General features: G+C 39.2%; 1 protein-coding gene and 1 pseudogene across 1 annotated transcript in view; one reads left to right on the top strand and one right to left on the bottom strand.

Annotated features, from left to right (window-relative positions):
* Positions 1 to 17,598, top strand: part of Rab30 (RAB30, member RAS oncogene family) — an 89,667-nt gene that overhangs the window by 20,143 nt on the left and 51,926 nt on the right. The gene's annotated exons all lie outside the window — the stretch shown is intronic.
* Positions 11,552 to 12,346, bottom strand: LOC104866722 (annotated as a pseudogene).

The following is a 17,598-nucleotide window of genomic DNA, read 5'->3' as shown; positions in this document are numbered from 1 at the left end:
TTTTTTTTTTTTTTTTTTGTAACAGGTATTGAACTTGCGAGGCAGGCCCTGGAATCACTGAGCTAAATCCCTGGCCCTTGTTGTTGTTTTGAGACAGGGTCTCACTATGTAGTTCAGGCTCGGCATTAACTCACTATGTAGCCCAGGGTAGCTTCAGACATACAGCAATCCTCCTGAGTGCTAGGATTACAGGATTACAGGAGTGTGCCACCATGCCCCAGAAAGTTTATAAATTTAAAGAGAAATCTGGTGGCTGAGTTATTCTTAAGAAAATTTAGGAAAGATGAAGCAGAACAAAGAGACTCAGGGGCCCAGAGCTATTTAAGATGTTCATAACTAAAGTCACAGGTGCTTATGCTTCAAAGGAGCAAATAAAATGGCTAAGACACTGGGGAAGATGCAGTTCTGTCATAATTACTGAGCATTGATGTGAGTTACTAGGAATTTGAATTACTGAGTATTAAAATTCTAATATTAAGAAATTGAAGTGGAGGTTGAGGGAAAGGTTTGGATCTAACATCTATTGAGCAGTTAGTCACTAAGTCAGGCACTGTACTCTGCTCTCTAACATTTATTGAGTGGTAACTAAGTCAGGAACTGCTCTCTGATCTTTACATTCATAATTATGTATTATCTTCCCCACAATTCCCTTAGGTGTCCTTATCATCACTTTATAAATGTAGAAACTGAAGCTTAAAGAGGTTTTGAGTTGTTTAAGATGATAGTATTAAGAGACCGAGCAGCGATTCAAGGCCATTTTTCAAAGTCAGGGTCTCAAATTCAATCCCCGATACCCAAAAAAAAAAAAAAAAAAAAAAAAAAAATCTTCGGAGGGAATGTTGATTGAGGGAGGCCAGCTAGGTTTATGTGTTTGATCTTATCTCTCTCTACCGAAAAGGACAATTTCAGCTCATTATTTCAGATCCTATCTTTGGGGCTCCCCATTCTGAGAGGCCTTGAACTATAGGATTTTGACAGGATCACTTGGAAGTCTGAGTCCTTCTAATCCTCTGCCTCACATTCCTTCCTCTGAAGGTTCCTGTGGGCATGGTGCCTTGGGAGGGAATGTTTTTCCAGCTTGCTTTGCAGACCAAGCATCGGTTCTAGGCCTTTTAGCTCTCTGGAAAGTTCCCACATATGGCTACATGAGACATGGAAAAACCAACCTTCGTATAGGTTCTTAAATTTTGAGAGTGGAGAACTAAGTCTTCTCTACCTAGGTGTTTTCCCTGCCCTGATATTCCACAGTTTGAGCTATGGTGAAATGAATAGGAGATGAGAATTCAGAAGATGAACCTGAAGTCCTGGGCAAGTCATAAGTCCCGGGGCAGTGCCCATTGGCCTGTCTGGGCCTGTTTCCCTAGCTATAGATGAAGGGCTGATGTCAATCACAGTTTTATTCTCTTGTTCTGAGTTACATAATTCAATGTGTAATATAAAAGGGCTGTATAACAAGCCTGTAAAATGTGTTACAGATGTCAGTGCTTATTGAAATATACCAAATTTGGCTCCATGAGGAAACTTTTTGGACTCTGTGTGGGATGCCTACCCTGTCTTTACTAGCTTCAGTTCTTGGCAAATTTAATTACTGCTCAAGGAGGCTTTCATAGCATCATTTTTCCTATTTATTCCTCTAACCTTCCCATTTTCAGTCTTGTAGATGTTACCAGAACCTTTGGTAATTCTTTTTTCTTTTTAAAAATTATTTAATTTTATTGATACATTTTAGGTATACAATATGATGTTCATCGTTTGGAATTTGCACCTTTATGTGATATATCAGGATTCTTTTTTTTGTTTTTCCCCATCCCCCTGTCCTCGCATCTACCTGGAGATTCTTGAACATTCATCTTAGACAGCTCTGGTCAGGCTTGTATATTCATACTCCGAACTGATTACCCTAGAGTAATGATTTAAGCTCTTGGTGCTACATGTGGATCCATTTACCGATAAATTCTGGGACTGAGGAGATGGCTATTTATGATAAGAGAGGTTTATCTTGCTTGCCAGCCTTCAGGATGATGGAGAATTCCTGAGAGTATCTTAGTGGGTAAACCCTAAAGCAGGGATGTTACCACTTCACGCACTGCTTTTGGGAATGAAAGAAAGGAAGATGAGAGAGGAGCTTCTGTGAGTGGTTTGTGAGTTTAAAGCTAAAAGCCCTTGGAAACTGAAAAGGGTCTTCTGTGTATTTTTGTTAGTTTGTTGCAATTATTATGTTGTTCTGAGAAATATTTTAAGTGTTCCCTAGATACTTGGGGATTGTTGTATACTTCCCTTTTGGCAATTTGAAAGGAGCTATTCCTTCTTCCGGATTTTTCATTAGAATTCTTTAAGTTGCAAATGAAAGAAACGTACCTGAGCAAAGATGTAACTTGTGGGAGTTACTTTATGTAACCATGAGCAGAATCAGCTGAGGAGATACTGGAACAGAAAACTGCCAAAACAGCCTCCAAATTTCAGTGGCTTAATACAAATGAAGTTTATTTTCTATTCATACAGCAGTTCAACATGGGTGTTCCTGATTAGGTCACCTTTAGTGTTTTAAGGACCCAGGCTGCTTCTGTATTTCAGCTTCTCTTCCATTCTGAGTTTTCTTCTATAGTTTGGGAAGGAGATTGGAGAATCATATGGGAGATTTCTGTAAGCCAGGTCTTGAAGTGGCCAATTTTACTCTATCTTCATTTCATTAAACCATAAGCAGTGTTTGATCCCACATAACAGTAAAGGATGCTGGGAAATATGACCTGCTTACCTGGGAAGAAAAATAAATAAAACAGTTTGGTGAGAGCACCTAGATAGTTTGAATGACATAAGATTTCAAAGGGTATCCAGTTTGTGTCTATTGCTTCTCTTCTCTCCTGCATGGCAAGGCTCATGGCCACTGATTGATTGTGAACTCTGAATCTCTCTGGTGTTAACCAGTGAAGGGTTAACCTATACTCTACCTGGCTCTAAGCAGAAATGCTCAAAGAGTAACAGTCCTGTTCAGATCATGTGAACACCTCGAGTCAATCACTGGTGACCAACCAAGCTATCATAGAGGTAGCCACTGGGGCCCCCACTTGAGCTGCTCTTGGGGAAGGGGCAGTATTGTATGATAGAGTTGCCTCTCTTGCCACCACTAAAAAGGTCTAACCCTTTTTGTTTCTACTTTTGTGGAAAATTCAAATTCAGTGTGATGTTAGTCATCTTTCCAACCCTCCTTACTGTAGCCACACAAAATGATTGTCTTATGTTGAGTCTATGACACTGTTATTTCTGAAATGGAGTATTATTTTTGTACACTGAGGAAGAAAGAGAAAATCAGGTTCTAAATAAACTGACACAATGCTAAGATCCCATCCATTGTAAAATGAATCAGTTTTAGTTACTTTTCTCGTTACTGAAACAAAATACCCAATGCCCAAAGTTACAGGAGGAAAGGTTTATTGTAGCTCACAGTTTGTAAAGGTTTCAGTCTATAATTAGATGGCTCCAAGGCAGTGTGGCATGGCAGAGGGGCATCTCAGAGGAGAAACAGTTCATGGCAGGCAAAAGCAGCAAGCAGCAAGTGATGTGCAAGGACCGTAGCCCTCTTTCTGTCCCTTGTATTTTCACACCCAGCACTATGCCAAACCAATCAGTGGACTGATCTACAAATCACACGCCCTTGATCTGAGCATTCTACATATAGCCACCTCTGAAAAGCCCACCTATGACTGTGTGAGGCTTTGGGGGGACTTATAGATGTAAACTCTGACAGCACCCAAATTTCTAAGTTGTCAACATATAAAAAAATTATTTTTAGAATTGATGAAAGGGTATTTTTTACTCTACAACAAGCTGTGTATTTACATGGCTCATTTTGTTTTTTTAGCCCAACCATCTATTTAAAAAAATTATTCTTGGGAGGCTAGGCAGAGGAATCACTGTGAGTTCAAGGCCAGCCTAAACTGCATAGCAAGAACCTGTCTCAAAGAGAACAAGGAAAAAAAGAATATGAAGTCTCTTTTGAGTATTAATTGGTAATTTTTCCATAGATACTTGATAATAATAACTAAATAGACCATGGTATTTTCCAAAGCCTATTTAAATCACCTTGTATTGAACTTCACTTTGAGGAGGTACATGTGGACTCCTTTTCTTTGGGAAAACATTATTGAGTAGTCTGAAATGGCTTTTATAGAGACAGAGTGAGGAGATAATGAGATTTATCCTATTGTGGAGGCAGGTTGCATTTTTAAAACATTAATTACCTATCTTTCAAAAGATTCTTTTTTGGACCTTAGTGGCTGCTCTTGATCACATGCCCTAGCAGGCAAAAGGGCTTGGAGCAGCTACAGAGAGAGAGAGAGAGAGAGAGAGCGATAGAGAGAGAGAGAGAGAGAGAGCGCCATGTTTAGGACTCAGGGTATCCTGGGTCCCACTAGTGAGCTAACAGGGACAGAATTTGGAAAAAATGTGGGTGAGGCTGCTTGGATCTGGAATCAGAACAGTCATGGCAAGACCTTCCCCTCAGAGGGTCCCAGAGGTGAGATCCTTATCTCTCAAGCAACGATTCCAGCTAAGGTTGTACCCATTTTTATTGGTTAAAAAACTTACAGAGAAAACAAGACTCAGGGAAGTAAAGAGATTTGTTTGAGGTTCGTAGAGATCAACAGAGCCATTGTCTATCTGTTCCAGCTTTAAAGCTTACCTAATGAGTGAAGGAAAAAAAATCCAGATTTAAACCATTCTTTTGTCTGGTTGTGAAGAAGCTGAAAGTGAGCACTGAACTATTCAGGATTCCTTTTATAGTCCCCCACCCCATAGGTTGCTCCTCGGTTTGGTAGTGGCTGGGGGATGGGTAAGGCCTGTGAATTTACCTTATCATTGGGCCCAGGGGCTTGGTAGAAGAGGTGGACTTTTCTCTTGTTCCCTAAGAGAGCTCCAAGGAGCTTCTTGGGAGGAAAGAAAAGGTGGACTCCCTAAATGATGTTTGTAATTTCTAAGTAGCAACATGGAGTGTGTGGTCGTAGGGTACTACTGTATTTGTAGGAGAAGCTTGGTTGAAAGGTGGGGGAGAAGCACACCCAGCCCTCTTCAGAACTTCTTGTAAACATTGAAAGAGAAAAGAAGTAAGACAAAAAAAGAAAGCCATCTTTTGAAATCAGCAAAAAGGTTTATGCTAGCAGTGATTTATCAGTGTACAGAAGAGGAACATTAAAAGAATAATTGCTAGCTGTTTATATTGGAAAAGTATGTGTAATGTGAGACAAGGCAGGGAGCTTTATTTTCTCTTTTACCTTGCTTTCACTTCCATTAGTGTTAATAGGATCATATATTCTAGACTTCTTTTGGCTTGCTTCCCTGACATAAATGTTTGAATTGCTTGTTTTGGTGTTATATATTCTTAACAACAGGGGAAAAGAGAAATGGAATGTTGTGAGCTAAATTATTTTATATGCTTTATTGTGGACAGGATTTATTCTCTTGGGTCCATCACTATTAAGATTATCTGTTCGGGTGATCTGTGTTTCTGATAGCAACTACTAGATAGCTTTATAATTTGCCCAAGGGGGTTGTTTGGAGGTTGGTTACATGCATTTTTTTATTTGCTAGAACAAGGTGAGTCTTGATTCTGGTTATATGAGCTTCAGGTTTTTATAGGTGTCCCTGTCAATAAAAAGGGCCCATGTTCCTCTAATTTTTGGCGTCCATCCTGGAGGGACTTATTTATGTAACTATTTGATACCCATTGACCCAGTTTATCATCTTGGTAAGGGATTTAGCTCTTAGGGTTGTTCTTCAAAATCCATTTAGCCAATTAAACAAATAGCAGTTGAGCTCCTGTCTTGGGTATTGTTTCAGAATTGGGGATACCCTGTGTAAATAGAAGAATCAAACTGATTAGAGGATACTCAGCAGAATTAGAATGCTGAAATGTTAAGGTTTAAGGGGATCTTAGAGACAGTTAAAGCCAGGGGATAAATCAGCAAGCTTTTTCTATAAGAGGCCAGAAAATAAATAATATTAGGCTTTGGGGTCTGTGGTGCGTATTATTCTTTCTTTGTCTTTATAACCATTTACTCGTGTAATCCACTCATTCATTGCATCTCCCCCACTTATGTTTTGGAAGCCACTTGTCCAATCTAAAGGAATATATTAGGGACCTGACTCCCCTTGCATTTGCTTTTTTTTTTTTTTTTTATTGTTTTGTTTTGTTTTTTGGCTGGGGACTGATACTTTGTAGATAACTCATCTATGCGCGGATAGGTAATGAGGTTAAGAAAACTAAAATGGAAAAAGATTTAGCCAGTCAACAGAGAAAGATGGTTTATTTGGCTTTGAAATTTGTTCGAGCAGTGGTGTTGCAACACATATGAAACCATACAAGGCTGATCATAGAGCCTTTGTAGAGCTTGAAGAGATTTTAGTCTCTATGCTGAAACCTCTCATTTTGACAGATAACGAATATAAGGGCTAAAGCTGTTAAATTACTTACTCTGGGTTATGCAGCTGATTCACAGAATCTCAGTGTTGATTCTTGATTTTAGAAAGAAATAGTGTTCAGATATTAATAAAGATTAATGCTCATGGCCCACATTTATCTAAAGTTTACTAGGGTGTATATAGTAATATTATCTTATTTAATTCTGACAATAATTCAATGTAATAGGTATGTCTGCTACCCCTGTTTTATAGTTGGAGAAACTAAGACTGGAGAGATTTAGTAAAATTTGCCTATATAATCTAGCCAATTAGCAGTAGAGTCAGGATCCAGGCCCAGGTTCCAGTGTTTAACCATGTACTTGCTGAGAGTCTGTATCAGTCAGTTTTATTAGAGAAATTATATATATATATATAGGAATTTACAAGATTGGCTTACAGTGATCACCCACAGAGTTAGCTGTGGAAGAGTGCAGAGGGTCTGTCTGTGTACTGGAGATCCAAAGGATCCAGTTGAAGGTCTGGAGCTCACGGCCATGACTTGTGCGAGTCCATATCAGGCCAATGGACCTGCTATGAAAGGCCAGAGTCTTGCTGGAAGGCTGGGGTCTGCACTGGAAGGCTGAAGGACCGTGCTAGAAGCTTAAACACCTGTGCTGGAAGCCAGGAGGTGTTCAAGGTGAAAGTAAAGACTGGAGCTCCTCCAAAGAAACAGAAACAGATCTATCCTTTTTCATTTCCCCTGTATACCATCCATGTGACCAGCCACTGTAGGGTGGGCCTTCTACACCCTAGGGTTTAGAATTGCTGAGACAATTTAGTTGAGCTTCTCTTGCTGAAGTTGACACAATCAATCACAGAGTCCTTTACATCATCTTGGTCAAATGTTTGGATTGTTCTTCTACATTAGTTTGTGAGCTTCTTGGGGGCTTCCTTTTATCTGTATTTCCACACTCTGAATTTGCTGTGTAAAATTTGCCTTAAAAGTGTTTTCAGAGCCCTGGTGTGGTGGTGCATCCCTGAAATCCCAGCACTTGGGAGGCAGAGGCAGAAGTGTTGACAGGAATTCAAGGCCTACTTGGTCTAGTAGTGAGTTTAAGGCCAACCTGAACTACATAGCGAGACCCTGACTCAAACAAAATGAAACATAACAAAGCAAAGTATTTGTAGAACAGATGAACCAGTATGTCTATCCTTAAGATCCTGGTAACAAGTGAATGGGAACTCAGTGGCTGAGTCAGGCCCATGTGTAAGTTTGCTGATACCTAATCTTATCATGAGACAAAGAGGCTAATATGCAGATACGGGCCTGGAAAAGCTATTTTCTGCAGCTGTCTTTACGGTGCCCTTGAACACTTTTGAGAGTTAATGTACACACTAGAATTCTCTTTGAACATCAAAGGTTCCTTGAAGATGTGACAGCCTGGTTGGTTTCTCTGAATCTGATGCAGTCAGGCAGTTGGAAGGTTCTTTCTGCATGTGTTAATTTCTGGTTTTTGCACAGCCATTTTAAAATTGTGGTTTCAAACTATATTCTGAAGCATCTTGGGATTTGTGGGCCAGGAAATTGAGGAATTCTGTGAGAAAATCAGGCATGCATTTGGCTTCAAGCCAAATAATGCATAATACAAATATCTTTATTGTCTTAATTTTTCAATACTGACAAGTGAGAACAACTAGCTCATTAAGTGTATGTTTTCTTCCCTTTCTTATGTAAATTGAGTGCTTTTCTCACCTGACCGTAGGATTGGCCCAGTGGAATTTTTTTTTGAAGTCAAAAGACATTTTAAATTGATTTGTAGAGATTGTTTAGAAAAAAGTCTCTACTTAGATTACTGTTTTGTTATATGAATTTGTTTGCCATTCATTATTAGTTGAGTTTCTCTATAAAGCATAATAAAGCCAAAGACCTTGGATTTTTGTTCAGAAAGCTGTATCCTTTGAACCTAGGCCCCTGGGTTTGTTCATAAAAGCCAATACACAGCATTAATAATTGCTGCATATTACTTGGGGGGAAATCCAACTTAAATGAAGCAGGCTTTCATTTGGTTGTGAAAAAAGATTTATGTTTTACTGGTAAGACTTTTTATGGATTTTAAGGGAAAAGAGATGTAATACAAGATACATCATTTGTAGGCATTTGAGAAATCCCTTAAAATAGAGAAATATTTGTTTCTCTGTTTTGAATATTTTTCTAACACAAAATAGTTCAAAGACCTCCTGTTTTTTTTTTTTTTTTTGCCAAAGCTTTTTTCTTTTCATCTAACCCTACACATTTTTAAAATTATATCAGGAAGAAAATCTCACTTATTTGCTATTAAGACTTCTCTTTAAACATTTCTGAAATATTAATGAATCTTTCTTGTAACTGTTTCAGGGTGTAGCCCAGGTTTACTGCAGTTTGTGTCTTTTCCCCTCTTCCTTGGGCAGCAATAGTAATTACCCCAGGCAGGAAGAGGCAGTGGTAGGGACCGAAAAGAAAGGATGAGAAAGGTCAGTTCACTTCAGGTCAGTTCACTTTTTGTGTAACCACATAAAGATTCAGTATCACCATGTACTAGAGATAGGCCTGTGTGTTTTTATTTAACTTTTTTTTTTTTGGCTTTTTGAGACAGGGTCTCACTGTGTAGTTGAGACTGACCTGGAACTTACTATGTAGCCCAGGCTGGTTTTGAACTCTCAGCAATCCTCCTGCCTCAGCCTCCCAAGTGCTGGGATTACAGGCGTGCGCCACCACGCCCGGCTTATTTAACTTTTTATTTTGAAAAAAATTCAAACAAACAGATTAGTATAAAAATGTTAATAAACTATTCACTTAGATTTACTACTTATTAACATTTTACAACATTTGCTTTATCTTTAGAGGAGGATCATATTTACATTTGTTGGGGGGGCAGATGCCATAATACTTTATCTCTTTTTATCTTCTACATAACCATAATACCATTATCATGTTCTAGAAATTTAACATCTATTCCATGATATTGTTTAATATACAGTTTATATTTAAATTTGGCCTTCAGTCGCCTAACTTTTACTGTGTAAGAAGTCATACCAAAATGTAGTAGCCTAACTATTCCCCTGCTGGGTATCTTCTGAAAAGAATGAAAAGAGTCATACCACACTGGTATGAAAAACTAAAAGTGTAAATAAGGATCAAAATGTATAATTGATATTGTGAAGTAGGAAGAAAAGGTTTAAAAGAGTAGGGGAAGTAGAAGGGGTAGGGGGAAAGAAAGAAGGGAAAAGAAAAAAATAAGAGAAAAGGAAAAAATGGAAACAAAGTCTTTGTAAGTAGGGGAGGGTGGAGGGGGTGAAGGGAGGGCAGGGGTATGGGGAAAAATAAGAGCCTAGATATATCATATAAAGGTACAAGATCCGAATGATGAATATAACTATTGTATACCTAAAATATACCAATAAACTTAATGAAAAAAAAACTTAGTACCTTAAAACAGCTTCCATTTATTATTAATGCTCATAATACAATGGGTCAGTTGGGCATTTCCAATGGAAGTCGGGACCAGCTAATTGGCTGGGTCCCTCACACATCTATAGACACCTACCACATCCGCTAGGGATGGGGGTTGGTCTAAGTTGGCCTCAGTTTGAATGGCTTATGCCTGCTATTGTGTGTCTCAGAGAGTGGGCCATTTTAAACATATGGCTTCATTATAAACATCCTATGTAGCCCATTACCAGATTATTTTCATGACCAGTTAGCACTGTAAAGATGCATTCTTAACATTGTTTTGGTAAGATGAAATACAGCAGAAAATTAACATGGTTCAGCGATATTAAGCGTATATTTTAGCTACAATTTAAAACTATATAGTAACTATACCATGTTTATAGAGTTCTGATTAACCTTTATTTACCCCAAAATTTGTTTTCAAATAATTTTTTACTATTAATCTGGAAATTTTGACTGTTTAATTTTGACTGTTTTTAATGTTTGCATGAAAGACTAATTTTTAAAAATAATTTGCAGTAAAAATTTCAAATCAGACAATTGGCAGATGAAAATAAAGCAAATTTTTCTAATTGTTTTCTATAATAGTTGGATTCAACATATGTACAGAAAAGTAAAACTTAATGCATCAAGGAGACTCAATAAGAAATTAGTTTTTAAAATCAGTCTTCAATATTTCTGTACATACCAGAATATGATCTAATTATTCATTCAACTGCTTACAGAAAAATAATATTTTGTTATTATCTAAATTGAAAATTCTAAATAAATAACTCTAAATTTGAACTAAAGTACAACTTTTTTTTTTGGTACCGGCTATTGAACTCAGGTCCTTCAGTTTGCGAGGCAGGTGGCAGAATTACTGAACTAAATCCCCAGCCCTAAAGTACAATTATTTGAAGTACCTAAGAAGTTTAAGTAATGTTTGGTTCCTTTTGCTTTTAAAGTTATATAGATTTCAAATACCATGTGTCTGTAATTCAGAATGTCAAATTACAACATGTATTGGCAGTAGATGGCAGGGAGCCAATATATTTTGGTCTGTTAGGAAGGATAATCATGAAAGAAAACATTTTTTTCTTGAGAAGAGAAAATACTATAGAAATACTATCAAGGAAAAGAAAAACCTGGTCCCCCAAATAAAGGGGTCATTAAATGAAGCAAGCAATGTTACTCTTTACTGGCAAAATCATTATCCTTATTAATAATAATGTAATCTAATTCTTATTTATTACAGTCATTATGTATAATGAACATATATAGAAAAATACAGACATTCCATGGTGACTAAGTAATTTTGGAATAAATCCATAGAGTAAGTCACAGCATACATAAATCATTCATACCTAAACTGTTCGTTTTACCTGAACAAATTATCATTTGCACACTGGTAATTTTCAAGTGACGTAATAAAAAAAATCTTGCTGCGGTATTTTATTATTTTGCTGAATTATATCTGAGAATAAGAACCTAGCTGCCTCACCTATTTTAATACTGGTATATTCTGGATCATAGTATACAAATACATGTATAGAAACTTAAAAGATCACAAATTTCCCACAAGGAGATGTTATTTATTATGTATCATTGATGTCTATTTGCAAAACATCTTAAAACTGCAAACATTAGAGGTTTTAAGACTGGGCATGGGAAAAAGTTTATAGTCTACTATAATGCTGCTGGTGCACTTCTGCTGGAGGCCTCTTGGCAACGACAATGAGTTGGAGGAAGGAGTTTATCGATGAATTGCTTGATGTCAGTCATTTCCTGTTGACATTATGCATCCTGCCTTCATAGGTTTTGAAGGTTACATAGGCTAGATTTACCAAAGATTTTAGTTGTTCAACAGTAAGGGAACCAAACATTTGAGGAACTAAAGGGTTGCAATCTCCATGGCGCTGGAGAATAGAAATATCTTTGTTAACACCACTGATAGGACCCTGCGGAAATGAAGCCCAAGGTGGAAGCCAGCAACTAAGTGCAGCGACACCTACCAGTTTCTGCTGTGCATTAGAGCAGTGTATGAAGACAAAGCTCCTGCCTGAGAAGATCCTCCCAAAATAATTCTGTTGGAAGGAACACCACTCTTCACCTCTTGCTCTATTAAAGCTTTTACATTTTCTGCTGCCCCTTTAATCCCAGGTTCATCCTCCTGAGAATCTGGTGAAAGCCCAATGATCTCAAACCAATGATATCAAGCCATGTTCATATTTATTGTTACAGACAATAACTGGCGCATGTGGGCAGATACATTTGATATGTAAACTTCTGATACCTGCAAAGGCTTCTGCCCATCCATGCCCAGTATCTCCCAATCCATGAAGGAAAATAACCGTGGCAGTGGCCCTCTGGGCAGGGGGCACAACAGCTGGCGTCGGAGCAGACATATTATTGACGCACATCCATCGGCTGGGCAGACAGCTCATTGGAAGGGAAGGCAGATCGCCCACTCGCGGCGGCCCAAGGGTGTGTGAGCGGCGAGTCCCAGCCCGCCCCACCTGGCGCCCAAGCCTTTATTTAATATACAGGCTTTTGGGGGACATTTGAGATCCAAACTATAGCACCTGCCTTTGTGCCTAACTCTTCCCTCAGCTTCCACTTAACTGTGTGCTTTTTGTTCCCTGAGCACTTCACTTCTATGGCTATGAAGTGCTTCTCCTATGGCTATGGCTAGGAGCATTTCCTTTGCAGGTTTGACTTCTATGAGGAAAAACAGTAATTCAGACTTCTTTTGGCCTGTGTATGAGAATGGCATTTCTTAGAACCTTTTTTGTTTTTTTTTTTGGTTTTTTGAGACAGGGTCTCACTGTGTAGTTGAGACCGACCTGGAACTCACTATGTAGCCCAGGCTGGTTTCGAACTCACGGCAATCCTCCTACCTCAGCCTCCCTAGTCCTGGGATTACAGGCGTGTGCCACCATGCCCGGCTCTTAGAACCTTTTTTATGTTGGCAGTTTACCTGAAAATCTATTGTGGTTTTAGTGGCAAACTTTCAATTAAAGTGATGGAAATTCTGTGTAACACAAGTTTTTTAATGCTCTTCCTAGTAGGAACTCAATAAAAGTTCATTGGAATCACTCATTCATTCAATTATTCATTTATATGTTCAGCAAATATTTATTAACTGTCTAGTCGGTGAATTGAATTGTTAAATCTAACAGTAGGTTGCTTTTTTCCTTCCCATATTATCTAAATATGGTTTTCTCTTTCTTTTTCTTTTTACATTTATTGAAGTTTGTTTTTTTCCTAATTAGAACAATTACTAGCTATATGTCTTGGGAAGGGAGAAGAACTTGGTATTAATCTGAGGGCCTTTGCACTGAGCTAATCCTCTTTTCTATTCTTTTCTTTCTTTTTTAATTTAAATTTTTAAAAAAAGTTTTTTGAGACAGGGTCTTACTAAGTTGCCTAGTTTAGGCTTGAACTTGGATTCTTCTGCCTCAGCCTCCCAGAGAGCAGAGATTACAGCTGTGTGCCATCATGACAGATTACTAGTTATACAACTTCTTAACCATTACAAATTGATCTTCTAATTTTTTTGCTTTTTTTTTTCGTACTGGGGATCAAACTCAGGACCTTGTTCTTGCAACACAGGTGCAGTGCCCACTCAGCTAAATCCTTAGCCCTGATCTTCTAATTTTAAAAACAGGGATAATAATATTATCTACCTTTCAGATTGTTGTGAGGATTTTAAGAAGAAAAGCCACATGGTACATGTTTGTCATATAGTTATAATTGTACAGTAATAGATGTCAACTGTCAGGAAATATCAGGCACGAGGCTTTGGTCCTCATAACAAACATCCTGAATTAAACATTTTTTTCTCTATATTTCAAAGAAAATGACTAAGACTCAGAGGATTTAAAGAATTTGCCAAAGGACATAGAGCTAACGTTGCAGATATGGTGTATTTAATTCCTAATGTGCCTTTCACCCAAAAAGCCTTTCAACATCTTGTATGAAACTTAGAAGTGAATAAGGAATTACTGCACAGTGACTGAAATTAGCTAATACTGTACTGTTCTTATTTGCTTCTGAGAGGTAAACCATAACCAGGAAATTCTGCCCTTTGGGGAAGTGCTACCAGATTAATTTTATCTTAAAAGTTTGGAATGCTAGGGCTTAGAAGGATTTGAAGCAATATTTTACCCACTCAATTACCTGTCTCTGTAGTCAGCTAGCCAAGGGTTGATCAGGTTTATTCTTTAACAACTCCAAGAACAACAAAGTCCTCATTCTCCCTCACCTATGTCTGGGGCAGCTCATCCCACTTTTCACAGCTTTGACTATGAGACAGCCCTTCCTCCTACTGGGCCAAACTGTTTTTTCACATACTTCCAGCCCAGTTTGGCAGCAGTGGCCACATAAAGTAAGTCAGAGCCCTGATTTCTAAGGTAAATTTTCAGATTTTTGTAGTTTACTCTGTTCTAACCTCGAGCTACCATCTCTTCACCTGGTTAAGCACTTTCAAGCCTTTGAATTCATAGCTTCTCCTGAACTGATACAACTGGATCTACTTTTTTCTTTTTGGGTGATACTGAAGAAAGAGTGTGGCCATCTTCTTTTTTTGTTTGTGTGTTTGTTTGTTTTGAGATAGGGTCTCGATATGTACCCCAGGCTGGTCTCGAACTCATGGCATTCCTCCTGCCTGAGCCTCCCGAGTGCTAGTATTACAGGTGTGCGCCACCACTCCTGGCTGTGGCCATGTTCTGAGTACCTTGCTTTTCATCCCATCTTTCTCTTAATACATGGCATCACCATTCACACAGTTGTTCAAGGTAGGACCTAGGATTTGTTGCCTTCACCACTCATGTACATTGCATCACAGTGCATCAGTAAGTCTTTTCAATCCTATCCTCAAATATAAAATCCTTTTCTACTACTGTCACCCTTCATCTGGTCCAAGCCACCATCATCTCTTCCCTGATTCCTAACACTTGACTGCCTATTGTTCCTCCTCTGCATAGCAACAGAATTATCTGTATAAAGCACAATCAGATCATGTCATTCCCCAGATTAAAACTCTTCTTTGATTTCTCATTGCCCTTAGAACAAAATCCTAACTTTTTTCCTATGGTCCACAAAGGTCCTGCTTCCTCTCAAAACTTCTGCCTTCCCTGTTGTTCACTCAGCCTCACTCCTGGCTCTCCTTTGTGTTCTTGGAACATGCAAGCATTTCCCTGTCACTAGCTCTTGCATTTCTTGCTCCTTCTGCCTACACTTTTCTTTTCCTAGCTCTGTGAATGGTGACCCATTTCATCTTTCAGGTCTCAGCTCAGATGCACTTCTCAGAGAAGCGTGGCCTGCTCACTCAACTGAGGCCTCAAACTCATCATCCTGCAGCTATTTCTCAGATCTGCATGTCGCCTCTCCTCTGAGGAATAAACGAGTAGACTCATGATTGACAGGATAAAAAGGTGCTGAAGTCATACAAAAAACAGATTTGACTTTGACCTTTGCTACTTCCTCTGTAAACTTTAGGCAAATTACTTCTCTGTGCTTCAGTTGCCTCAACTGCCTAATAGTAATCTTGTCCACCTCGCAAAATATTATGAAGGTAAATTCAACTATCAGTTGTGAATGCACTTGCTATATGTGATACCTGGCACACATTTGGTGCCAGTGCACCTCAAAGCCTGGTGTTTAATTCTGAACGTGTATAGAAGAATTCTGTCATATTCCAGCCTGATTAATGGAATTTTCTGTGTGATCTGTGTGTGTGTGTATGTGTGTGTGTGTGTGTGTGTGTGTGTGTGTGTGTAACCATGCCCAGCTCTTATTCTTTAATTTTGAAAATATTTGCTTTGTCTGTGTGTTGTGTGTGTGTGTGTGTGTGTGTGTGTGTGTGTGTGTGTGTGTGTGTGTATGTGTGTGTGTGTGGCTCATTGGCCTAGGTAGAAGATGGCTGTGTACCCCTTGGCTAGCACTTGGGTCTGGCTGGGACCCCAGGGTTTCAGGTCTTGTTCTGGCTGATTCTCAACCTTCACAGACTCCAAAATGTAAATGACCAAATCTGACATTGCGCAGCCCATTTCTTGTTGAGATGAATTGGTATGCTGTGTCTAGACAGGTGTCTGTCTTGGGAAATGACAGTTGTTCTAGGAGCGGGTATGTGGTTTCTTGTTGAGAATACATTATGGGCCTGTGAGCTTTTGGGGTGAGCGCTGCTGTGAGGTTGTGTGGCCTGTGGAGCACAGCCTGCAGAAAGGAGCTGTCTGCCTCTCTGCTCCTGGGAGTCTCTGGATCATAGCCGTGGCCTTCTTTACTATGGTAGGGTTAGCAGAGCCCACTGTGCATGGGGAAATGGAAAAGTAGCTCTCAGTGGTTCTCTGCCTCCACTGAAGGATGCTAGAAGGCCTTGAAAGGTAAGCCTAGAGTGAGGATTCCTGCTAAGAAGGAAAACAGAAATTGTTGCAACTTGCATGCTTCTTGTGAGGTCCTAAATGGTTTCCTTCTCCAGACTGTTAGGGTGGGACAGAGTTTTAAGATGAAAATCTGTAGGATTAGTTAGCCCTAGGTTCAAATTCTGGTGATGCAGTGTCCTTGGCCAGGTTACTTAATGTCTAAGCCTTACTTTGTTCATTGTAAAGTGAGAATGATGATTCCTATCTTATCTGATTGCTGTGATGATTAAATGATATAATGCATGCAAAAATCTTAGCCAGTGTTCAGTAAATGATCATTCTTCCTATTAGGCAAGATAGATGAGGATTTTGACTTTGATATTTTTACTGAGCTTCACCCATACCGAACTTTGAGTCTTGGTTCCCCACTTGCTAATTGTGTGGCATAAACAAATTACCAACCTCCCTGAGTTAGTGTTCTTATCTATCACATGCAGTTCACATTTCCCACCCAATAGTGAAGGCGAAATGATATCAGAGCTTCTGATACATAGAAAGTGCTGAAAATACTCCTCCTTTGTCTCTCAAGTATTTGAAATACGGTCCCTTTAAGCTTGTTAAGATTCCCCACTAGCCTTGTATGCAGCTGTGGGCAGACAGCTTTGGCAGAAGGAAAGGCTCTTTTTTTAAAAATGACTGTTTCATAATCTGTTGGTGCAGATCTGCTGAGGCCACACCCTGTGCTTCTCAAGGTTCCTGGGTCTTGTTGCAGTTAGCATTTACCTTGCTTTTGCCCAAATAACCAGGAAAGTGGCTGCTGTGAAAGGTGTTACCAGATGCAAAATGGATTTTCTTGCCTACGCTTCAGGACAAAGCTGGCTCAGGGATTCTTAACTGCAGAGGGAAGGGCTTCTGGGCCTAGACGACAGTTGAACTTAGCAGCTAGGGGTTTTCTGGTTTTCATTAAAATTCTCTGGCTATGAGGAAAAAAACATTCTCTGGCTGTCGTTTGAGGTTGCTTCATGGGGTATGACTGCAGACCAGAGCTGTTTTTGCTGTTTTCTCAGCTATACTCTGAGGACAAAAGAAAATTCAAAGTGAGGAACAGCCTGGCTGAGGGGATTTACTCAGCAGTATTTACAAGGAGGGGCCCCTGTTTATAACTTCAGAGCTTGAGTTTTGCCAAGTCTTAAGTACAGGTGAGGAGGCAGACATAGCTGCTCTGGGAATGCATACTGTTGCAATTTGCTTTTGAGGACAGACTTGCTCTTGAGGTCACATGGAGGTTCCCAAGTAGTGGCCAGAGGACCCCGAGTTACATTTATGAAATCAGCCAGATATGATCATCCTTGAGAGGTGCTGATACTCTCA

Source organism: Fukomys damarensis, unplaced genomic scaffold (genome assembly GCF_012274545.1).
Source record: "Fukomys damarensis isolate Sample0158 unplaced genomic scaffold, DMR_v1.0_HiC HiC_scaffold_16, whole genome shotgun sequence".
Taxonomy (NCBI): Eukaryota; Metazoa; Chordata; class Mammalia; order Rodentia; family Bathyergidae; genus Fukomys; species Fukomys damarensis.
The sequence above is the reverse complement of the archived record's forward strand: the minus strand, read 5'-3'. Positions and strand labels throughout refer to the sequence as shown.